The sequence below is a fragment of the Canis lupus genome, chromosome 19 (genome assembly GCF_011100685.1).
Source record: "Canis lupus familiaris isolate Mischka breed German Shepherd chromosome 19, alternate assembly UU_Cfam_GSD_1.0, whole genome shotgun sequence".
Lineage (NCBI taxonomy): Eukaryota > Metazoa > Chordata > Mammalia > Carnivora > Canidae > Canis > Canis lupus.
This window is the reverse complement of record NC_049240.1, coordinates 11,502,175-11,527,774: the sequence shown is the minus strand read 5'-3', so window position 1 is coordinate 11,527,774 and position 25,600 is coordinate 11,502,175. Positions and strand designations below refer to the sequence as shown.

Sequence of the window (25,600 nt, the reverse complement as noted above, 5' to 3'; positions counted from 1 at the left end):
AATTGCTTTACCTTCTCTGTGAAATGTGCATTTTCTCTTCGACCACCGTTTCCTTCCCTAGTGTCCTTCCACGCTCGCAGAGGAGTGTCCCGGGCTTCTCGCTCACAGTCGACTCGCTGGGTTCTTTCCCGCAAACGCCCACACGCCATTTCCGAAGCGGCCTGGCTTACGCGGGACAAACGCCGTCTCTCCAAAGGAACGGCTCCACCTCACTTCTCTATTTATGTCCCCTCATGTAACTTCAGGTTACACATTGCCACATAAAGATGGATTTTCCCTGGTCCTTTCTACAACCAGCCAATCAGAACGGCTGGTCTGCTGTTTTGTTTTGTTTTGTTGTTTTGTTTTTTCAGGATGTCTCTCCATCCATTTGCCCCAGTGCTCACTGTCACGGTCTTGCCTATCATCAACTCATGACTCGGCCTGGATTGCTGAAATGCTTCTCCCAATACCCTTCTGACTTTCCACCCTTCCAGGTCCAGTCCCTATGCCAGAGCCTCCAGGGCCGTCCTTAATAGCTGATTGGTGCGGGAGGCCGGGAGGAGCACCTGCCCCTGACCCAGGGCGTGACCCCGGGTCGCGGGATCGAGTCCCATGTCGGGCTCCCTGCGTGGGGCCTGCTTCTCCCTCTGCCTGTGCCTCTGCCTCTCTCTCTGTGTCTCTCATGAATAAATAAATAAAATCTTTAAAAAAAAACTGATTCGTGTGACACGCTTCTTAAATTTTATCCACGTCGCATCCCTCAGACGGTCTTACAGATCAGCGGAACCCAATTTTTCCCCCCAACACACCAGGTATGTTCTTAAAGCTAATAGGCAATTTGTGCAATTTTATTAAATGCCCACCTTACGGTTTTCTCCTCTCACCTCGCGCTAAGGGGTCTGGAGGAAGTCCAAGGGCAGGGAGGAGGCGGTGGCTATGCAGGCCCCACCCAAGGGCGGGAAGGAGGGAGGAAGAGGGGTCCGCGCGGGCGGGAGGACCTGTGCGCATGCGCGGGAGTCGGCTGCCGCCGCCGACCCCGCCCCCACTGCTGACCCCGCCCCCGATGCCACAGACCCCGCCCCTGAAGCCACAGACCCCACCTCGACCCTGCCCCGCCGCCACCGTCGATCCCGGCCGCTGCTCCGCTGCCGACCCCGCCCCCGCCCCGCCGACCCCGCCCCCGCCAACCCCGCCGACAACGTCCTGTCCCCACCCCGCCGCCGACCCCTCCCTCCGTTGACCCTGCCCCCCGCCGCTGACCCCGCCCTCCGTCGACCCCGCCCCTGCCGCCGACCCCGCCCTCCGTTGACCCCGCCCCGCTACCGCCGACCCCGCCCCCGACCCCGCCCCCAGCTGGTGCCTCGGGACCCTGTCCCTGCCGCCTGCGCACCTCGGCTCATTGGCCAAATACCCTATTTTTTTTGAGGAATTCCAGGTATGAGAAAACTCTACAGCGTTGTGTGGTCGGACTTGAGCGTTAGGTCACCTCTTTGTATGGCTCACGTTTAAGTTTTCTTTTTCAGTCAGCAGGTGGGTCCCCCCGCCTCCAGGTTTCATTGTTCCTGTTACTCTCGGTTGCAAACGGATTCAGGGACGTTCTCACCCCGAGGGCAGGTTAACATAAGTTTAGGATGAATGTTTTCCGTCACTCGTATACTTACGTTCTAAGTTTGCGATTTCAGTTAATCTCGACTATACTGACAAGGCAGTTGATTTCGATTTTTTTTTTTTTTTTTTTTTTTATGTCAGACAAATGAAGGAAGGTTTCGGGGGAAATCAGTAAGTTAACAGGCTTTAAAGAATATAGCGATTTTACAAAGCAGGATCCCATCGTCAGGTGAAAATTGTGCAGCCAACCTACATGTTAGAAAAATACAGAGATGGCTCACATTATAAAGAGCATTCTTCTCTGCAGACATACAAAAACTGCTGTGAACTGCTATGCATTATAGCAGTTCCTTTTGGTAGTGATGAGGAATTTCCCGTGGAAGTGGATCTTTAACTGATGACGCTTTCTGTTCCGAGAGTTCTTGATCAAGGCTAAGGGGGTATGTGTTGTAGCTTACAGCGAATGGTATTGCTCCCTAAGACAGCAGAGCTGTCTAGAAATGTCAATTCTGAAAAAAACAAGAGAACACTTTAGCTAATATCTAAGAACTAATGTCTTTCAATAATGAGGTTTCTTTAAGTCTCATGCTTTGTTGTAGCAAATAGGAGAAGGGCAAATACACTTACCTTAATAATACTTAAATGGGGAAGTATTCCATACTAGTAATACTTATTAATACTAATATCAATACTAATACTACTTAAATGGGGAAGTATTCTATTCTAATAATACTTAAATGGGGAAAGATTCTATAAATCTTTACCTAAGCAACTTAGGGATCATTATTATTAAATACTATTTTACAAGGGATTAAAATCATCTAAATCAATATTACCCTTACACCTACTCACCTATATACTCATAAAAGCTGAATTTTCAATGGGATGGCATAGTCTAGGGATGGCAAGGCTTGGGAGAGCTTATATTTAAGGGGTTAAAGCACAGGGATGTGTGAGGGTTGGAAGACAATGTTCCCTTCATGAAATCTGTCAGGAAGGCAAAGAGATGGAAGCATTAAGATTTCCTTTAAAAGTAGAAGCATGGGTGGCTCAGCGGTTGAGCACCAGCTTTTGGCACAGGGAGTGACCCTGGAGACCTGGGATCGAGTCCCACATCGGGCTCCCTGCATGGAGCCTGCTTCTCCCTCTGCCTGTGTCTCTGCCTATCTCTCTCTCTCTTGTGTTTCTCATGAATAAATAAAATCTTTAAAAAAATAAATAAAACAAATAAATAAAAGTAGAAGCATGATTAAGCTCTGGGGAGAAAGGAAGAAGAAAAGAAGAAACTCAGTAGGAATAAAGGATTTGGAATGAACCATGAGGACTAACATTTATTTATTGTCTGCTGCATGCTAAATACTGAACTTTGTGTTTTGCAAAAGTTATTTTAGTTTTTATCTATTTATTCATGTTCATATTTAAGTATTAAGTTCCCAGAGAAAAATGATAGATTATGGGTACTCAGTTTAGTACTGAGTATCAATGTCAAGTTAGTTTTTTGTTGTTGTTTGTTTTCTTTTTTTTTTTTTTTTTTTAACTACTCTCTAATTTTGACAGGGTGCGAGATAGGGTTTTGTCATGGACATAGCTAAAGGCATGTGCGCGGTGAGTAGGTGTACTATCAGGCAGTAAGACTTTGGAAGAGAACAAGCAGTAAAGCAGATTCGCTGTGTGAGCCATTAAGTTTCTGTGCTAAAACTGTGCTCTCAGACTGAGTTTAAGATAAGAAGGGGGGCAGCCTGGGTGGCTCAGCGGTTTAGGGCCGCCTTCAGCCCAGGGCGTGATCCTGGAGACCCGGGATCTAGTCCCACATCGGGCTCCCTGCATGGAGCCTGCTTCTCCCTCTGCCTGTGTCTCTGCCTCTCTTTCTGTGTCTCTCATGAATAAATAAATAAAATCTTAAAAAAAAAGAAAAAAGATAAGAAGGGTCTTGGTTTGGGGAGTGGTTGATCATGTATGTGAAACTGATACCAACGCACGTGTGGCCCGCTCCTTCTTGGTAAATTGATGGTCTTTATATTTTTATTATCCAGTTTTCTGAGTCATTAAAAACAATAACTGGGATCCCTGGGTGGCGCAGCAGTTTGGCGCCTGCCTTTGGCCCAGGGCGCGATCCTGGGGACCCGGGATCAAATCCCACGTCGGGCTCCCGGTGCATGGAGCCTGCTTCTCCTTCTGCCTATGTCTCTGCCTCTCTCTCTCTCTGTGACTATCATAAATAAATAAATAAATGAATAAATGAATAAATGAATAAATGAATAAATGAATAAATAAATAAATAAATAAATAATTAAAAAGAAAAAACAATAACCACGGTGACGCCTGGGTGGCTCAGTGGATGAGCGTCTGCCTTCAGCTCAGGGCGTGATCCTAGGATCTGGGATGGAGTCCCACATTGGGCTCCCTGCGGGGAGCCTGCTTCTCCCTCTGCCTCTCTCTCTCTCTCTCTGTCTCTCATGATAAATAAATAAAATCTTTCAAACAACAACAAAAAACCCACAAAACAAAAACCGTATTTGAATGTAACACAAAAAGAATACACTTATCACGTAAGTAGATCTAATCTATATTAACCAATGTAAACTTACATCCTGTGTCATCCGAGATAATAGCAATTTTGGGGTTTGTTTCTAATACTTTTTCTAGGTTGATTTTTTTTTCTAAGTTTACCACTAGTAACCTGAGAGTTAGAAGGTGGCAACCATTACATCCTCAATGGTGTTGAAAACTACCTAGTGATTCCCACACTGAGACATCAAAAAATTAATTCAGTTACATTTCTTCCTAACTCATGTGCTTTCTTTTTTTTTTTTTTTTTCTCATGTGCTTTCTATCCAACTTAGGATCGTTTTGCTAGTAAGAATTGCAATTTTCCCCAATTAATTCTAGTAATCTTAACTCTTTTTATGTTTTTATTGTCTATGGATTTGTTTGCATCATTCTATAACTGTCATCCCCATTGTTATATCACATATGTTTTAAGTTTGAAATCCAGTATTTACTACCTGCTTATTTATGCTAAATGCTGTATTTCCCCCAATAACATGTCCTTATTTTGATTTGCCTTTTGGTTATTAGAATTTCTTTGTATGATCAGAATTCTCCAGGTCTTGGGGCACCTGGGTGGCTCAGCAATAGAGCCTCTGCCTTCAGCCCAGGGCGTGATCCTGGAGTACCAGAATCCAGTCCTATATCAGGCTCCCTGCAGGGAGCCTGCTTCTCCCTCTGCCTGTGTCTCTGCTTCTCTCTCTCTCTCTGTCTGTCATGAATAAATAAATAAAATCTTAAAATAATAATAATAGTTCTTCCGATCTTAAATCTTTGACCATGTCTTTCTGTTGTTTTCATACTCTGATGACTTATGTCATGCTTTATTTATTAAAAAAAAAAAAGAATTATTGATCTTGTTACATTAACTTCTGGGGAAAAATCTTTGTTGGGAGAAGTTTGAGGTCAGTTGTTTTTATAATGGGTGACTTTTTTTGTTTGTTTTTAAAATATATCTTAAGAATTTTTGAATTTTCCACATTATGTCTAGTATTATTAGGAATTAGAGTTTTTAATTGAAAAGAGCATCCTTATTCTATTTACAAATGCATTTTTTTCATTCCATTTCTGGGATTTGTGATTTTATTTTTATATATTTGATTTTTTAAAAAATCTGTGTGTTCAATTTTTACTTTTAGTCTTCTATGTTAATGAGGTTTTCTCTTAACTATTTCATGTTTTCTTCCCTATGTACTCTCTGCAATATTCTTACATTTCATTTTTGCCTTTTCTTTGTTTCTCAGTTGTAGTTTTGTGTGTTTATGTATGTGCTGTTTGTTTCTAATTTAGATAACACTTTTGTGACGACATTGCATTTGTGCTTTTGTTCTCTGTTATTTTTTTCTTTGAGTCTCCTTTTCATTTCCTTCTGTTGGTTTTTGGTATCATGTTGATTGTCCTCATAGAGAAGATGTTATTTTCATTTTCAACATTGGCACAAAATATTTATTGCAGAATATATCTCTTATGGTGGGATATTGACTTGCAAAATAATTTTTCTAAAATTTTTCTTTGTTCTACATGTTTGTTTCTTTTCATTCTTTTCTTTTGTCTGTAGCAGTTTTTTTTCCCCTTTTCTTTTCCTTCCCCGCCCTTTTTTTAACAGTGTCCTACCCATGATTGTTAGACATGGGTAGCTCTTTGTCATTTATTCATCCATATGTAATAAGGGTGAATTCTCCTGGACTACCTCTTGGCTTCATTTATGCCCTGAGTGACTTTCTTCTAACGTGTAATTTAAGAGGTGGGTAATTGTAGCCGATGTTCTTCTCCATAAGTAAGTGGAAGCAAAGCAATGGCTCAGCCTCAGTACAGTTTACTTTATGTTAATTTTTTATTTAATTTTACTAACATTTCCAAACAACTCCACACATTGCATCTGTATCTCATTACATGGCAGCTGTCTTTAAGCTTCAAGCTTTCATTTTGAGAAAGGTTTGTCAGCATTTGTGGATATTTATTCCCAGGTTATTACTGCTACATAGCTGTCTCAGTTGTTCTCCAGGCCTACAAAAAAAAAAAAAAAAAAAGAGTAAAACAAAAGAACATACAACGTATGAGTTTCAGATATGTCACTCTTAATGTTTGGTGGTGTATGACACTTTCCAAACATCTTTCCCTGGGGCCCACTCTCCTTCAGTGACTCCTCCCATATTTCACATTTCTCTTGTCTTCACTAACTTCCTATTTGTTGTTGTAGAAAATTAGCTCTGCACTATGATCCCAGGTTTATTGTCTCATTTCAGGGCTTTTTCAGGAAACCAAGGGGGGAAAAATAAAAGGTTGGATATTGGAAGTTGTTGGTCAGTGATTGTTATTGCATCTGTTCAATAGGAAGAGACTTTTCTCCTTTTAGATATTATGCTTTCTGTTTTGATTCACTAATGTTACCCACCAGGTTGCTTATCTGCCTCTGTTATATCTCTTTTCTTCCAATTGGAGAATATATATTTAATGTATATTTTAAAGAATTTTACCTATTCAATTTTTCTCTTACTACAAAAACTTTTCATTTCATTTGTAAAGGTTGTTATGGTTTAGATAAAAATTTGTAGCATTTTCTATTACGTGTCAGGAATAACATTGTTTGCATCTATTAAAATGATGGATTTTTGATTAAACCATTTCCCTCACAACCTTTCGTCTTTTTTTTTTTTTAAGATTTTATTTATTGAGAGAGAGAGCATGAGCAATAGAGGGGAGGAGCAGAGGGAGAAACAGACTCCCCACTGAACAGAGAGCCCAATGCCTGACTCAATCCCAGAACCCTAGGATCATGACCTGAGCTGAAGGCAGACACTTAATTGACTGAGCCATCCAGGTACCCAAACTTTCACCTCTTAAACCAAGCTGCTTCTTCTTCTTTTTTAAATATTTATTTATTTATTTATTTATTTATTTATTTATTTATTTGAGACACAAAGAGAAAGAAAGAGACAGAGACATAGGCAGAGAGAGAAGCAGGCTCTCTTCATGGAACTTAAGGTGAGACTCTATCCCAGACCCGAGAATCACACCCTTAGCCATGGGCAGATGCTCAACGGCTCATCCACCAAGGTGTCCCTTAAACTAAGCTTCTCAAACTGAAAGATTTATTGCCAGAGGCACTGCAGGGTCTCTTTACCAAGACAATATCTACTGTATGGTAGAGAGTTCTATTGAATTTTGTCTATAGCAGTACTATACAGTAGAACTTTTGACATTGATAGAAATATTCTATATTAGCACCATCCAATATGTTAGTCACATGTTGCTACTGAGCACTTAAAATATGACTAGTACAACTGAAGAACTAACTTTGTTTTTCATTATTTGAATAGTCAGAATGGTTAGTGATCATTAAACTATTTTGAAGAAGACAAAATTATATACAGAAGGTTTTGCTGTCCATTGTTAAGGCTTTGACCTAAACTGTTGTCATATAAAAGGTTTATACAACATTAAGAAACAAATGAAAGGCTTATTCATTCTGAAACCAAGGACATTTTGAAGGAAGGAGAAAATATAGAGAAAAGCCACCTCAATGTTTCATAAATTTCCCTCTCTAGATTTGGTCTAGAGAGAGATGTACATTATTACCTAAGTATGGGAAACATTGGGTAGAAAGATTTTCTCTGTTGCATCTAGTAAGTATAATCCTTTGATCTCATCATCTGCAGATCATCCAGTGATAAAATAATAACAAAATAATCTTGTTAGTAATATTCAGCCTGGAATTATCTAAAATCTCTTAAGGGCTTTTTGAAAGCAGGTGACTTGAAAGTCCTAGACATAACCAGTGCTCAAAGTAAAAGGTGATGTGAACTCTGAGTTGAGACTGGAGGTGATCCACCTAATGAAGGTTTCTGGTTAGGAAACTGATAGCACTTCTGCTTAGGAAACCAGGTTTCTGGTTAGGAAACTAATGCTTTCTCTCTTTCTTTCTTTCTTCTTTCTTTCTTTCTTTCTTTCTTTCTTTCTTTCTTTCTTTCTTTCTTTCTTCTTTCTTTCTTTTTTCTTTCTTTCTTCTTTCTTTCTTTCTTTCTTTCTTTCTTTCTTTCTTTCTTTCTTTCTTTCTTCTTTCTTTATTATTTTATTTTTTTCAGTATGGTAAGTGTATTCTGTAATCTCTATCTCCAGTTTCACCCACCCTCCCATCCACCTGTCTTGGTAACTATAAGCTTATTCTCTACAGTTAGGAATCTGTTTCTTGGTTCTCTCTCCCTCTTTCTCTCTCTTTTTCCTTTCCTTTTTTGTTTTATTTCTTAAACTCCACATAAGAGTGAGATTATATGGTATTCTTATCTAACTGACTTATTTGACTTAGAATTATACTCTCTAGCTCCATTCATTTTTTTGAGATTTTATTTATTTATTAATGAGAGGCATAGAGAGAGAGGTAGAGACATAGGCAGAGGGAAAAGCAGGTTCCCTGTGGGGAGTCCAGTGTGGGACTCAATCCTGGAACTCTGGGATTACACCCTGGGCCAAAAGCAGATGCTTAACCACTGAGCCACCCAGGCAGCCAAGCTCCATTAATGTTATTGCATATGGAAAAATTTTATTCTTCTTTATGGCTGCATAATATTTCATTGTATATTTAGACAACATCTTATATATCCATTCATCTATCAATGAACTACTTCCATAGAACATTTTAAATTTTGAACCATATAGAACCAAACCTTACATTTCTGCTATCCAGCAATTTAGATTTTATGATTAAGGTAATGTTACTTTTTTACTTATATAGTCTAGATCAGATGTCAGCAAACTATATCCTGGGCTGTAACTGTTCCACTGCTTGTTTATGTAGATAAGTTTTACTGAAAATCAACTCCAGGGGCACCTGAGTGGTTGGTTCAATGTCTGATCTTAAGGCCCTGGCATTGAGTCCCTTGTTGGACTCCCTGCTCAGTGGAAAGTCTGCTTCTCCCTCTCCCTCTGCCCCTGCTCATGCTCTCTCTCTCTCTCTCTCTCACTTTCTCTAAAAATAAAAATGTTAAATTAAAAAAATATTAAAAAAAGAAAAAAATTAGCTCCACTTATTTGTTTATGTATCGTATATAACTACTTTTGTTCTACAAAGGGTTGAGTAGTGGAGAAAACAACTAAATAGCTCACAAAGAGTGATATATTTATCATTGCCTTTTTCAGAAAAAACTAAATTTTACTGTATAACAACCCACAAAAATCAATGGCTTAATATGCTGACTATTACATCTTGCTAATGCTTTGTCTATCACAGATTAATGGGAACTATGCCCCACAAGTTGATCAAGAACCCAAATTGATAGAAGCTCAAGCTTCACTGTATGTGATCCTTGATGACCTTGAATTACACATCAGAGAAAGAGCTAAAGGGAAGGGGTGTTGCATAATGAGTTTTACATGCTTCTGCTTAGAAATGATATATATATTCTTTCATTCACAACCCATTTCCCAGAACTAGACCCAGGGATTGCCTACCAATGAAGAGAATGGGAAATGCTGGAAAGCTAATGGATATGCAGTGAGTACTAAGTGATTCTGTAAAAATTAAATAAATGACAAAGCTATATTTTTCTTCTCCTCTAGTTGATATGTGAATGAGTTTCAACTCATGGGAATATCATATTTTCTCTGACAGAGATGTCGCAAGTTTATCATATTAGTTTCTTCTCAATTTTAGAGTTGCTTGTATGTTTCAGGTGTATTACATATGTGCGTATATATGTATGCCTATATATATATATAAATATATATATATATACACAAACCTATACCATATATATGTCTATATAAATACATACATACACACTATATGCATTTTATTAAATTTTGGATGAGGATATGTTTTGCTCAAATTTTTAATTTGTCATCTTTACCTGAAAATTCAATTTCTTACATATTAAGGATACATTTTATTATCACTTTGAGATACATTATTGTTACCTCGGTTTGTACTTTCTGTTTTTTTATGCTTTGTTTTTTTTCATCTACCTGCTATTTACTTATAGACACCACTATTTACTTTGGCTTTACTTTCTGACGGGCATAGATGGAATTTTTTAACATATTTGTTTAATAGGATGTTTAGTGTTAAGTTTAAAAATATACATTTAATATAATTTTTCAAATTCCTCAAATTATCAGTGAAGTCATATTATTTCAGGTTTCCCATGTTTCTCAAGGGTAGGGGGATTCTTGCTTAACTCACTTATTAGGATGCTTGTGAAAACAGTATTTTACAAAAAAGTGTACAGATGGGCCTAGGAGAAGGTTCAGGAGCCTGACTAAAATTTGATCAAGCAAAGAATATTTGTCAGTGCCTACTCATCACACAAGACAGATCTTGGGTAACATTTCTTCATTGAAATTTTCCATGTCCATTCTCCCATAAAAGCTGGTGCATGTTTCTGTTAAAGCATGTATAATGCTACATCACAAAATAGTTTTTTGTAAACATTTCTGTAATCTTTTCCCAGTTCTTTAGGGCATTAATTTTGCTGAGTTCTCAATGCTAGGCATGCCACCTCATATGTCATAGATGCTCCATACTCTTTTTTTATTATAAAAGAAATGAATATTTACATTCATATGAATGATATCATATGCTTTTCACTAAGTAATTTTTGATAGAAGTGTGATGAAGGTAAGAATTAAAGAAAAATCAGAAAGGGAAAATAGTATTTACTGAAAGCAAATCTCTTTTAAATTACAATTTTGTGAACAGCTCTGCTGCCTGAATAACTAAATTCTATGAGCAATGATTTGTCTTGTATTCATAAATATTTTTGCGAATTTGTATATTATCATGACACAGGTCATATTAAAGTATTTTATAATACAAATCTAATATTTAGTAGCCACAATGGCAATGAGACATATTAATATCGGATATTTAAAATTGGTGGTTAAATATTTACTATTTAGAAGCATTTCTTACCTGCTTATTACAAATATGCTGGTGATTTGCAATGATAGGAAAGATGTCGACATATCTTTACACAGGGAGCCAGATGGCCTTCAACCATGACCTTTGCCCCATGCTATTAGCATCCAAGGGTGCTGAGAAGCTCTGGCTCATTATCCACAACCAGATGTTTTCTACTTCTCTATCACTATTGCTAAGTGGCGGTTAATGTCTAGCACAATGGGTATTTGCTTGAACCTATGATCCATGAAATGCTGTCTCTTAAAATACAAATACCACCCACTAGCAGAGACTTCTCCCATGCATTTGTAATTCAATCATTCCTCTTCATTAGAAATCCTGCTATAATCTTAGAGAAATTTTATTTAATATTTTTCCAACTTTCCCAGTTGGCAGCAAGTAAGGATATTCTAGCCAAAGAAAGAATAAAGTTAAAAATTTGAATAATCCAGGAATTACTTCTGAGTATTTATTATTTCAGATTAATTATCACAGAATGTTAACTCTATAAACACCACATAAACTTCTAATTACCCCATCACCTCCAGAAAGCCTATTACTAAGAGAGGGAGTAGAAACTGTTTTAGTAGCTGTATGCCCTGACAGGTTCAATAGTCAGTTTTCTCTAAATCTGGCTGATCAAAGTCAGTCTTTCAGAATCTAAACTATTCTGGATGAATTGATATAACTGAAATTATAGATAGCCTTAAATTTGGAAGAACAAAGTATGCCGATCAAATCAGGACCGGGGGTGTAGCATATATTTATTTTACTTTGTGCCAAGCTAGGCAATATATGAAATATTGTGTCTGATGTGATTTTTCCAGATCTGTCTTTTAATTGCCTTTCATAGTCTACTGGTCTATTATGCTAGAAACAGTAGAAAGAAGGCTGAGTTACTCTGTTACTCTGGATGAAGTGAATTCATATATCAAGATCCACAGAATGGAGGCCACCCATGTAGCCTGGCCCATATCACACATCTAAACCTAAGTCAACCAACACTTCCTGGAAACACCTGTCAAGGAAACCTAACAGACACCAATCAGAATTCTCCAACTCTAGTTTGTCTAGCTTACCCTAAATAGAAGGACCTGCTCACATTATAAGGAAATTCCTGACCTAGCCAATCATTCCATTTCTACATTGTTTCTTCTCACATTCCATAAAACTCCCTCTTGCCCAAAATCGTTTGGGAAGAGTGCTTCATGGATTTGAGGCACTCTACTTTCCCAAATCAAGGATTAGTTTTCTTTTCATAGACATCATATTTGTTATTAAATTATTTTAGTTTTTTTCACTTGACATGATTATAAGCTTTCAAAGATTGTTGCAATTTTTGAAATTGGTAAGATGTGCCACAAAACTAGTTCTTCTTTGTAATAATACTGCATTTATTGGTCTGTAAGCTGTTGATCTGTCAAAATTTGTTTATTCATCCAATTAAGTATTTGTTATATGTCAGACATTCTGTGATAAACTGTTTATGTTTTGGTAAGCATTGAAAGTAGATGTCTTTCTATGGAGAATTGAGACACCATGTTTTGATGAAAGGTTCTCTCTTGCTTTCATTCTTCTTCTTACTAAAGTATGGGTCTATAGTCTTCAGTAACCAAATTTTGATTTTGACTATCTTGACTATTTTGATTTGACTATCTTATAAATATATTAAATCACATTTTAATGACATGACAAGATGTCCAAAGAAGACTTTTCTTCTTTGGAATTATTTGTCATAATTATTTGTCATTTAATTTTTCACATAACAATATAGGTTAATAAAAGGAAAGCCTGTAGATAAGGCTGTCCATATCCCATATCAAGTAAATTTAATATAATGTATCAGAGAAGATGTAGCTCCAAATCAGGGCTAATGGCTTATTGAGCAAATATGATTGAAGCTAGATTTTATACTGTACTTAAGCATAAACTTGGAGACTGTGAAATACAACCTTATAACTATATGCAGAGATACTGCCCTCAATGTGCTTTGTTCCATAATTGAGCCTTACTAGATACACTATTTGACTATGGCTCACTTTGACTTTATAAGAATACAGTTCTTCTTTGGACTAAAAAATGATGCCAATATTGTAACACTTTTTTTTTTTTAAATCTGACTTGTAGGCAAAATACAGTTTGCTTCTTGTATCATAAAACCATGATCATCCTTAAGCAAAGTGAACCATGTGTATTGTCTCAGATATTCTAGAAACAAAGCTAGAGGCAAAGTTTAAAGTGTTAATAGTTTGGGAAGTACAATGCTAGGATGGTGAAGATGAGAAAAATGAGAAAAAAAGGTAAGGAAATGCAGCAGTATGGTGCTATAACCTTACTTACTGTCTGTGCTTAGATATGAACTGTAGAAAGGCACAGAAAGCTGGTCCTCAGTAGCTCAGCGTGTTCACTCAGCATGTGAATTTATCTGGCAAGGTTGTTAGTCAAAGTAGGATATAGGAAGCTAACACTCCGGATTGCATCATCTTGCCTCTCAGAGGTTGGATGAAAAGCCAAACTGCATACTCTACAGTAGGACATTTCATCTGAATCTAGAGGGGAATGGGTGATTTGTTTCACGTAGGCAAGAAACAGGAAGAGGTAGTTGATAGAGGGAATCTGAGAATGTGCATAGTGTATTTACCCAATAACCATTCTTCCTGTTTGTTTCCATAGTACTTAATCCTAATGACTGAAGGCTACAATCCATGGGTTTTAGCCCTTTAGGGTCCTTGAAAAGCTATATTGTTCCTCATCCATGTTTAGCATATTGCCTATAACATAATAGATACAAAGTAAATAATTGTTGAATTAATGGTGGATTATATGAGATAAAAAGCAAAGAGAGATAGTAATTCTCAAACAAGGAGTAGTTTAAACAGGTATAGATCTAGCTATTGTGTTTAAGAACAGAAAAGAAGATGATATCAATCCTTTATACCTTAGGCAGACCTTTGGTGCAGTTTGTCTCCATTGTTAGGGATTTTTACTCTTCAGAATATTTTCCCTCTTCTATTTTATTCAGAATAGACACCAAGTAGATTATAGGGAATAAAATTGTCGAAAGCCTATTTACCACCACTTGTGGAATTTGGATAGGGTTCTGGAGTGCCCTTGAAAACAGGAAAATGATTCAAACTCTTCAGGATCTCAGTGAGCTAAACTAATATCAGTGTACTCTAATTAGAATTGTGTAAATCATCTATTTCTGCAAAGTCTGCCAACCAACAAACATGAAATCATACATTCTCATGAACCTAAAAAAATAGCATATAAGTTTCCTGTATTCCTGAATAATTTTTCCTTCTATTTGTGAGTTCTCATGCAAACCAAAGAAAATTAATTATAATTCAGGTAAACTATGGATCAGTACATACTTTCTTGTTAGTGGTTTTTTTTTTTTAAGATTTTATTTATTTATTCATGAGAGACACACAGAGAGAGGCAGAGATGCAGGTAGAGGGAGAAGCAGGCTTCAGGCAGGGAGCCCGATGCAGGACTAGATCCTGAAACTCTAGGATCACACCCTGGCCGAAGGCAGAAGCTCAACCGCTGAGCCACCCAGGGATCCCCAGTTGTGTTGTTGCTATTGTGTTTATTATAAATATGCTCTATATCCTTTATATTATAAATATTACATATATAATTATATTATATATGATATAAAATATATTATATATGATTATATATATGTTATAAATATTATATTATATATAATATATTATAAATATTATTATATAATATATTATATATATGTTCCTTTTCTTCTCTTTCCTGTAACTCATCTCTATTTTTTTCCTTGAACTCTCTTGCAACAGAGACCTTTAGGCTCTAAGCTGATAACAATCATTCTTTGAGGTAAGAGAAATCATATTTGAATAGTTTAATATACACCATCAGTGTCAGTAAGCACAATACAAACTCTATTTGTATACTGAAGTAAATTCTGAGAAAATACTGATAGGAATGAGTCAAAATGATGAAACTCTTCCTTGCAAACCATGTGCAAAGTCTGTTACAATCAATTCCACAGCAGACTAAACTTTAGTACATGCATCTAAGATCCATCATTTTAATATTTCTCCATGGCTATGAAATTTTAGGAGTTGGAAAGACTCTTCAGATACCTGAGATTGAAAAGAGTGTCCAGTAGCTTACCTTATTGCTTACTTTGTATTTAGCAGAAAAGGAAATTGCTATTAATAGACATCAATAGACTGACAATGGTTGGTTGTATTTCCCTGTGAAAGACATTCTGTGTTGGAAAAATAAATAGTTTCCAATGGAGATATGGGTGTGATGTAAACGGAAGAGATTCCTTTTCCTTCCTACCCTTTGGATCTCAGAACTAGTTCTCAAACATATATTTATCTTTTTTTTTATCTACTTTGGTCACAATTGTTTTTTTCTTCATGGTTGTTACATGAGGCAGAACTATTATGAACTATCTCTCCCTACATTGCATTTATCTGTTTTGTATGACTATAGGCTATTAGAGTTCTATTCTATTTATTCAACTATTTTTATTTTATTTTTAACTTTCAGGGAATCAATAAAGGAAACTCAGGGGATCTAAAAGCTGCTGTAACATACTATGTCCCTTTGTCTGCATGTTTGTCTGTATCAGTCTAATAAACTCTGCCATAAGCATTCATATTTTGTTTCCCATCCTTGCTTTTGTACAGGAATTTCATATATAAGATGATCCTTTAAATGCATTTAAAGAAATAAGGATTTTATATATGCAGACACTGTTCTGATCCATTTAGAATGGTCACAAAATATCTTAAAATATTTTTTAAAGATAAAATCATGGCTTGCATACAGTATAATAATGAACTCACGTGATCTAGTTTTTTTTACTCATATACTATGAGGGAATAAGCATGTGTTATAACTAACTTAAAAAGTGAAAACAGCACAAATTTATATGAAGTAAAAAAGAACGTTAAGGTAAATTGCAAATGGGGACAAAATTTGTTTTTACATCAGGGAGAGCAATTCAATTAAAATCACTACCCAAAGAACAGGATGCACTTTATGTAACTATCAGAAAGAAATTGATTTAAGTGGCGCCAATAGAGATTAAAAGTTTTGCTCAAAAAAAAAAAAAAAAAAAAAAAAAGGTTTGCTCAGCTGATGTGCATCTGAGAATACTTGAAGACCCAGAGACACCCCATTGAAGCATCAGGGTTTTCATAGCATAGGAAAAGTTAAGTACCTGGCTTTATGATTATAGTTTAAGTACCGGTTTTCAGCTAGTGAAAACTTACATTTGGAAATTGGTCCTATTTTCATGTCTTTTGCTTAAGATCTCTGGTACAGGGATCCCTGGGTGGCGCAGCGGTTTGGCGCCTGCCTTTGGCCCAGGGCGCGATCCTGGAGACCCGGGATCGAATCCCACGTCGGGCTCCCGGTGCATGGAGCCTGCTTCTCCCTCTGCCTGTGTCTCTGCCTCTCTCTCTCTCTCTCTCTCCCTGTGTGTGTGTATGACTATCATAAATAAATAAATAAATAAATATTAAAAAAAAAAAAAGATCTCTGGTACATTGCTGAAAACCATTAAATCTGTATTCTTTGGAAAATATTTGTGTCAGTCTGAGAGGATTATCAGCTAGTAAAAGTTTACAAGGTAGGAGAGATAAATTGCAAAAAAACCAAACAAACAAACAAAAAAAAACCAAATTAAAAATAGCAGTAGTGGCAGTCAGGGGAAACTGGGAATCCTCTAGCATTCTATTTCCATCCTTCCTCAAATCCTGTATTTACCTGAATAGGTTGAAATTGTTAATCTCTTTTATGCAAGAAAGTAAAAGAAATAGACTATTAATGATTTTAATACAGTGTGCCTTCAGAGCTTAACGTAATGCAATACTGCCCCTAAAGAAGAATGCTTAGAAATAAAAGACAACTGTGTGAAAATCTGCCTACCATCATAGCCACCCCCAATAAGGACCATTATAACTATAGCACTTTGACCACACACACAGAAAGCACCCCAGTGACCTCCACTGTTCCAGAAAATAGCTGGATTCAGAAAACCCTCCACCCTAAACACTAAATAATTATTCTCTTGCGGGGTACCCAGACTGCTCACTTGACCCCTTGTGGCAACCTAGGATTCCCAAATGTAACTAAAAAAATTTCACTTCTCAAACTCCCACCAAAATAGGATACTTGCCAAACTGAAACGGTCTGTGTTTCATCTTTTAACTTTATAAAACATAACTCTCCTTTCCCTGATGAAACTTAAGTGGTGGCAGAGAAGTTCCTTTCTCTCAATTTAATGAGTAAACAACCTTTTAAGATTTTGTTTCACACTCAATTTTATTCTTACAGAACAAAAAGTGATCTTTTGTTGCCTAGCTGATATGGGAATGTTTTATGAAGTGGACTGGCTTTCCCTCCCTCCCGAAAGAAAGACATTAATTAAGGGCATTAAGGCATGAAGGCAGTAATTAATTCATACTTCCTTGATATCTACTCTCTCTTTCTTCTGATTGGACTTTTATTCTTTTCTTTTCTTTCTTTTCATGGTATTTGTTTCTGTGCTTTTTTGTCTTTTCTTTTATGCTACTTTTCTTTTCTTTTCATGCTTTGTATTTCTTTGCTTTTCTTTTCTTTTCTTTTCTTTCTTTTCTTTTTTTCTTTTTTTTATTTCTTTTCTTTTTTCTTTCTATTTTAGGAGGCAGAGCAGGGAGAGTCTTTATGGAATGGCCATTTTCTACCTGATTCATTATAAAAAGCAAATAGAAAGGTATTTTGTGGAGTGCTTGCTAAAAATTTTTTCTCCTTGATCTTCTACTGTGAACTAGTAGCTTCATAAGGAGGCCTAATGCTCAGTGAGTGGGTAAGGCACAGATATTGAAAATATGATTAGATCAGCATCTAGTCAAGGACTGATGCGTCCAGTATGTTACATGGATATATTGTTTTGCCAAGGAGAGGAAATTTCTTGGGTTAACCTATAACCTAAACTAGATATGTCAAGATCTATTATTGGAAATTGGAAATGCTCTTATGGACTTCAATGAGAAAAAATTCTGATCTCTTTAGTATCCTTTAATGGAAAGAAACACATACACACACACACACACACACACAAACACTACACACACATTACTTAAAAAAAGTAAAAACTCTAGAAAATAAAGCTTTTTAGGAGTCAGAAGGGTGAACAATTTTTTAGATAAAAACAAGTTTAAAATTAGGATTAAATGGCTTGATTGAATAATTCACATTTCATAAATCATGTTCAATCAATTCAAGACATATTTTCCTTTAAATTTCTTCACATTTTCCCTAATTTTAAATATTAAACAATAGCTTCAGTTTTAAAATAAATATCCTATTATTTTTTTTAAAGAGTTCATTTATTTATTCATGAGAGACACAGAGAGAGAGAGAGACACAGGCAAAGGGAGAAGCAGGCTTCCTGCAAGAAATCTGTTGTGGGACTTGATCCTGGATTGGATTCTGGGATCACACCCCGAGCCAAAGGCAGACACTCAACCGCTGAGCACCCAGGTGTCCCAAACATCCTATTATTTTTTTATTTTATAGGATTTTCTATGTTAACTATCCTTTTGGCTATTTCATACCTTCATAATTTCTCTAATACAAAAGAGCTCCTGATCATTTCTATTCCCGTAATGCATCGGTTGTAGAAAAGTTTGTGGTAACTGAAATTGCATGATTTTTTTTTTTTTTGTTATTCATTAGTTTATGGACAGTTTAACTTAATCCTTTAAAGAGAATTGTGAATGTATTATTGGCTTACATTTGTATGCTAATAACAGCAAGCTATGAATTCAGAATTAGCATAAAATGCTTAATTACAAATAAATATGACAGTAATGTGATAACTAAGAAGTTAAATTCTGATGATTTCTAATAGATAAAATAGGAACTAATTATCTGCTTTCTACTTAACAATTCTTAAATAATGGTGTTAGCAATAGCAGAAGTCACAGGGTGTAGGGTAAGACTGTCTACTGAATTTTACAGAATAAATTACTAATTACTCTTTATAAAACACTCTTTGGGGATTTTTGCTTTTATACGTATCTTAAAGAAATCAGGTGAAAAGATTCCTTTCAGGTGACTAGATCTGAACTTGACAAATAATTAAATTAAATGTACATTTCAATTGATTTTAAAGTTCAAGATTATAGCACAAAAACAATCTTTTTCATTTAATTTAGGTTTCTGCCCCCCAAATGCTCAAAAAGTAAGAAAAATGTAAAATATACTGATTCTGGAACCAGACTAGAGGATATAGGTGATAGATTGTTGTCAGAAAAATTTGAAATTACACTTCTCTACAATAATCATAAAAGTATAAACAAGATAACTAAATTATCTTACTATGATTTAGGAAAATTAAAGTAATTGCATATTCACACACGTGCTATAACTGTTATTTGACCTATTTACAAAAGAGAAAATTGCATGCAAATTTCTATTAGAATAAAATGCATTGGGATCCCTGGGTGGCGCAGTGGTTTGGCGCCTGCCTTTGGTCCAGGGCGCAATCCTGGAGACCCAGGATCGAATTCCACATCGGGCTCCCGGTGCATGGATCCTGCTTCTCCCTCTGCCTGTGTCTCTGCCTCTCACTCTCTCTCTGTGTGACTATCATAAATTAAAAAAAAAAAAAAAAAAAGAAAGAATAAAATGCATCCAATTTCAGTAATTCAATAGTTCAGCTGATTCAACCAAGTTTTGACTGAAATTTATATTTTCAGATTGTTGACACGGATATTTACCCTAAAATAGTGAAATTTGTTTAAGTATTGTAGTTTTGCAAAAACCCATGAAAACCTATTTTATGTATATAAACAATTCTTATTAAATTATTAAAGCAAATCCAACAACTTTCATTATTTTTTTCTAGTTATAATGTGTCTATAATCATAAAAATAAATCACATTGAAGCATTTAATATTGCATATCCACAGTACAGCATTCATGCTTTTTGCTAGAGCATTCCTCATGAGCAGTAGTGATCATTACGTGCTAAATTTCTATTAAAATTTAAAAAGTAAAACAAACAAACAAACAAAAAAATCAGGACACCTAGATGGCTTAGTTGGTTAAGTATCTGCCTTCAGATCAGGTCATGATTCCATGGTCTTAGAAAAGAGCTCTACTTGGGAAGAAAAAACTTTATGAAGAAAAATATAAATACTAAGTAATTATGTGTTTATAGAAATAATGTGAACAATCAGTAAAGGGGGTATTTGATGCTATTTTTATTTCTAACTTTCACTTATCGTATTTTATTGGTTTAGTGTGCAAATTACTGTTTAAATAGTTATCTGATGATACCCTGATTCTTGGCTGTTTCCCAGAAGAAGACATAAATCATAATGTTGATATTAAAAAACAAGTTATCGCTATTATGATTTATTTTTAAAATATATTTCTGATTATTGGTATTCCTCAGCAAGCTATCCATTTCTTATACACGCTGGACCTCTATAATTCACATATAATTTTTAAATCAATATTTAGGGATCCCTGGGTAGCTCAGCAGTTTAGCACCTGTCTTCGGCCCAGGCCGTGATCCTGGAGTTCCGGGAACGATTCCCAAGTCGAGCTCCCTGCATGGAGCCTGCTTCTCCCTCTGTCTGTGTCTCTACCTCTCTCTCTGTGTCTCTCATGAATAAATAAATAAAATCTTTAAAAAAAATAAATCAACATTTAAATGAAAATTCCATGATGAATATCAGGTCATCCACCAAAATTATTATCCATGTTTAAGGCCACTGTCAGGAATGGTAAATGTGAAGATCATTTTTTGAAAAAGACAAAGGATATTGTGGGGAGGTAAAATTTACCTCTTCCCTTTAAATGTTCTTCTGGCAAGATTTAAATTAACATAGATTAACAGGAAAAGTTCTAATATAATGTTGTTTGCATAGGAACTCCACATACATGACAGATGAAGCACAGGAAGGTAAAATGAGATATAGATTCCATCTTATGCTAAGGAATGGGATAGGAACTCTCAAAGGGAAGGAGGGCAATTCATAGAGCAATAGGAAGAAGAGCAGATGTTTGGTAATTAAGTGTTTGCTCTGCCATACAGATGGGTCACTCAGATAATATTTATCTCTGGTAATAACATTATTATAGAAAAGATCATAATTTAAATTCTTCTACATAGTTAAGGGAGAAGCAGAATTTCTCTAGAGGCTGCAGAAATCTTGATTACCTTCAGCTCAAAATAGTCTCCATGCCAAAGTGACACATTTGGGGGAGACATGTTCTGAATTCCTTCATTGTGCTAATTATACTAAGGATGGTAGGCTTGTAAATATGAATTACTGTCTTAAGTTTTTATTTGGTGCACTGAAATTTACTGTTTTTCACTGGAAAAAACTTTTGTATATATATTAAAGAGTTTTATCTCTAGAGGTATTTGTTTAGCAAATGTACTACTTGCAAAAGGCTTATAAAAAAGTAAGTTCAACTGATCCCTTTTTCCTTCATATTTTATACATTTTAACAAGTATATATTTTTATCAATAAACATTTAGCAGGACATGATTCTAGGATTTGAATTGATAAAATATATATTTTAAAAAAATCAACACCATTTATGCATAAATTTCTTCATCAGACTTTTCTTGTCTTAAGTAAATTTTTTTAATACTGTACTCAGATGTATAATTAATTTTTTCACCAAAAACTGCCTTTTCAGATAGGGGGAGGATCAGTTTTGACTTAGCTATGCATATCATAAATTTCATAGAATTTGTCTCAATTAATTAAATTCATAATTATAGCTTATTGAGAAATTACCTACTTATATTTTTTCACTATAACCCATGTTAGTCACCTTAACCTAAGAACATACTGACAAGGATTATTGCACCTTACTAAATATGTCATTGGCAATGAAAATATCCAATTATTTGTTCATTGTCATTCAATGATTTTTTCACTTAACTAGTTTTTTTCATTTAAAGCATGTTTTGAAATTTAGTTTGTACCAGGAGCTTTGCTCTGGAGGACAAAGAAATGGAACAAGCGTGACTAATTTCATGAAGTGATTTTTTTAAAGATTTTTAATTAATTAATTAATCAATTTATTTATTTATATATTTATTTTTTAAAAGATTTACTTATTCATTCATGATAGACATAGAGAGAGAGAGAGACAGAGACACAGGCAGAGGGAGAAGCAGGCTCCATGCTGGGACCCTGACACGGGACTCCAGGATCATGCCCTGGCCAAAGGCAGGCGCTAAACTGCTGAGCCACCCAGGGATCCCCCCATGAAGTGATTTATAATCTAACAGCAAGTTAGGGAGGTGAAAAAAAGTTTTTCAGTGTTAACAAAATTTAGAGAAGAATGGGAACATAAAAAGACAACCAATTCAGAAAGAAAGGGCCATAGACATTATTTCTTAAATAAGAAAATACGTGTTAAGTAATTAAGAAATCAACGTTGTGGGGAGATATTTATATTGACAATAAAGGAAGGAGCACAAGAGAAAGCCTGAAGTAGGCTAGGACGTTCACATTACAAGTATATTGTTATTATGAACATAGAGTATTATGTGTGCAAAGGACAACAACAACAAAAATATTAGGTTGGAGAAACATGGAGTTGCCAGATAATGGTGCCAGAAATAGTCAGTACCAGCTAGAAAATCGACAGTGTATTTGGAATAGTGGGCTTTGAGGAACTTGAAATTATTATTAAATAATAAATATTATGACTTTGATTGCTCCTTTTAGTTGATAGTAGGATCTAGTTAAAAAGTCAAGATATGAAGAAAGCATAAACAGAGATTCCTGTTTCCAGCTTAATGGAGTAAAGTGACTAGATTCACTCTTCTGCTTCAAACAAATAAATACTAGATAAAAAAATAAGGCAGTTTTCTTTTCATATATTCAATAACAGCCAAGAAAACAATGATAATGATAGCATATAAGCCAAATGAAGCGATTCCTGGAGTTGGCTTAGGATTCGGCCTATGGAATTTCCAGGTGGTAGCACCTGGAGGGGGAACACAGGTAAAGCCCAGAAGCTCACTTGCTTTGAAATTATAAAGTTGAAATTTCAGGAAAGACAAGAATGCTAATCTAGCATTAGATCTGTGCTAATAAAGAGTAACTGATATCTATAGCAGCTGGAAAAGTTAAGAATTATAAGTAGGATTATAAATGTAGGATTATAAGCCCCCAACCTCCAGAAAGGAATGCAGCTCTACTGATGCTTTGATTTTTGGTCAGTGATACTTACTTCAGACTTCTGTCCTCTATAACTTTAAGATAATAAGTTTGCATTTTAAGAGAATGTATTTGTGATAATGTATTACAGCAGTGATAGGAAATGAATACAAGAGGCTAACATCTGATTTCAGGACACCTGATAAATCAATATAGAGTAGAATTGGCATTAAAACAAAAACAAATTGATTAATGAAACAGAAGAGATTTATGAAATAGACCATAAGTAACTGACTTTTAACAAAAGTTCTATGAAAATTCATTGGTGGACAAATAGCAGTTTCAGCACATTGTGCTGAAGCATTTGGATATCCAGATGGAAAGGAAGTGAAATACAAATGTCAAAACTTATCCAATTGTATACTTTAAATATATGCAATTCATTGTATGAGAGTTATATCTCAATGAAATTAAAAAATTTAATTTAAAAATTTTGAAACAATGTTGTCCTCAGTAATGGTCTAACTTTCCATAACCTGCTGTGTTTGTGAGTTAGTGGCATTAACTCAGGCTTATATAATTCCTCTTTCCTCTGCCTGGAATGTTTTTCCTCTAAGATAGTGGCATGTCTTGCTCTGTCACTTTATGCAGGTCTTCTAGTCAAAGGCATCTACAAAAAGGGTCTGTCCCTGCCCAATAGGCCACTGTGTCTGGAGCAGAATGCCAAAAGTGGAACAAGATAAAATATGTTAGAGAAATAGCAGGTACTAGATTTTGCAGGTTCTTGTTATCACTTCATTGACTTTTGTTTTTCCTTGTAGTGAAATGAGCCTTTGGACGCTTTAACTAGTGGCTTCTTATCTCACTCTAAGGGAAAACAAAATAAAACAAAACACATTACTGACATCAATTTTTGTAGGATCATTCTAGCTGCCATATTTTGTAGGGTTATAAGTGGGACAGAATGGAAACAGGAGACCAGATAGAGATGATGGTGATTAGATCAAGCTGTTAGCTTTATCTCTATTAATTTCCTAGTGGTATGAATAATTCACCACCAGAAATATTAACTACTTAATAAATAATGTACAGAAATGCTAATTGGTGCTGACTAAACCTTAGAGAATGCTTTCTTCAACACAATATATTCTAGACTATTATTTGTCAAGAATTTCTACCAAAGTCTTTTATTTGAAATAGCTTAAATAAAAGTAAAATCAACTTAATTTAAAGAATTGCAGAATTATGCATTTTTAAAATTTTATTTATTTACTTGAGAGAGAGATAAAGAGTGCACACAGGGAGGAGGGGCAGAGGGAGAGACTCTCAAGCAGACTCCCTGCTGAATGCAGAGCCCGATGCAGGGGTACATCTCACAATCCTGAGTCATGACTGAGCCAAAATCATGAGTCAGATGCTTAACTGACTGACCCATTCAGTCACCCCAAGGATTATACATTTTTTAGTTTATAAGCATGTGTTGGTTTTGTTTCCATTGTTTTTAGACTATAATGCATTTTGCCTATGTTACTTTGTCTAATAACAGTGATGTCTAATATATAAACAGATATGAGTAGATGCATATATTAATTTGATGCATGTGCTTGACAGTGAGTTGTGGATGATGCCAATGTTTATTCATGATATTTCTGTCACTGATTTTTATTACATAGAGATTGAACTAGCTGGACACGTGGTGTCCTCTAAACTCTAGGGACCACATAACCAGAATTCAAGGCAATTGTGTATATTATAGCACAATACGGCATTGCTCCAGTGATTATCTAAACATTTCTTTCTTAAATTATCATTTAAAAAAACTTAGGTCCTTTGATTACTCTCTAGTTTCACCTAAGCATAAAAAGTTAAATGAACATGGATCTAAAATTCTCCTGAATGTTATTGATTACTGTAGTGCCAGTTTTAGGCAGATCAGTGTGGTTAAAATAAATAAATACATCACCAGAGAGCATAGTAACATGTAGGGGTCATGGGGGTCATAGGTATGATTATTTTATTAGAATATGGTGGGCAGGAGATTATTTTTGTAATTATACCATTAACTGGATGCTGATATCTTGTCCACTTTGTCCAAATGCTTCTTTATCTATCTAAGTATAATTGTTAATTTAAAATCACACTGATTTCCATACCAAAAGCTCTATTTCAAAGATGTTCTCCTCTCTATTTGTATGCTTTAATCTGCCAAACACTCTCCTAAACTTGTGCCCCATGGGACATTAAAACTCCTTCTTAGCTGCCTGGTTGTGCAGTACCAGCATCTCTGAATTTGGTATTTGGCTAATAGCTCTATTACCTTTCATGCTGAGTCCAAAGCTTTACCTCCCTCAATCTTTACTTCTGCCAACTGGAAAATTTTCCATC

The 25,600-nt window shown here is 35.7% G+C and overlaps 1 long non-coding RNA gene across 1 annotated transcript; it reads left to right on the top strand.

Annotated features, from left to right (window-relative positions):
• The first annotated feature begins 1,317 nt into the window (after positions 1-1,317).
• Positions 1,318-15,683, top strand: LOC102157141. The gene is made up of 4 exons (XR_005373906.1): positions 1,318-1,417; positions 9,563-9,628; positions 14,848-14,887; positions 15,575-15,683. It is a non-coding gene; the product is annotated as an uncharacterized LOC102157141 (long non-coding RNA).
• The last annotated feature ends 9,917 nt before the right edge of the window (positions 15,684-25,600 follow it).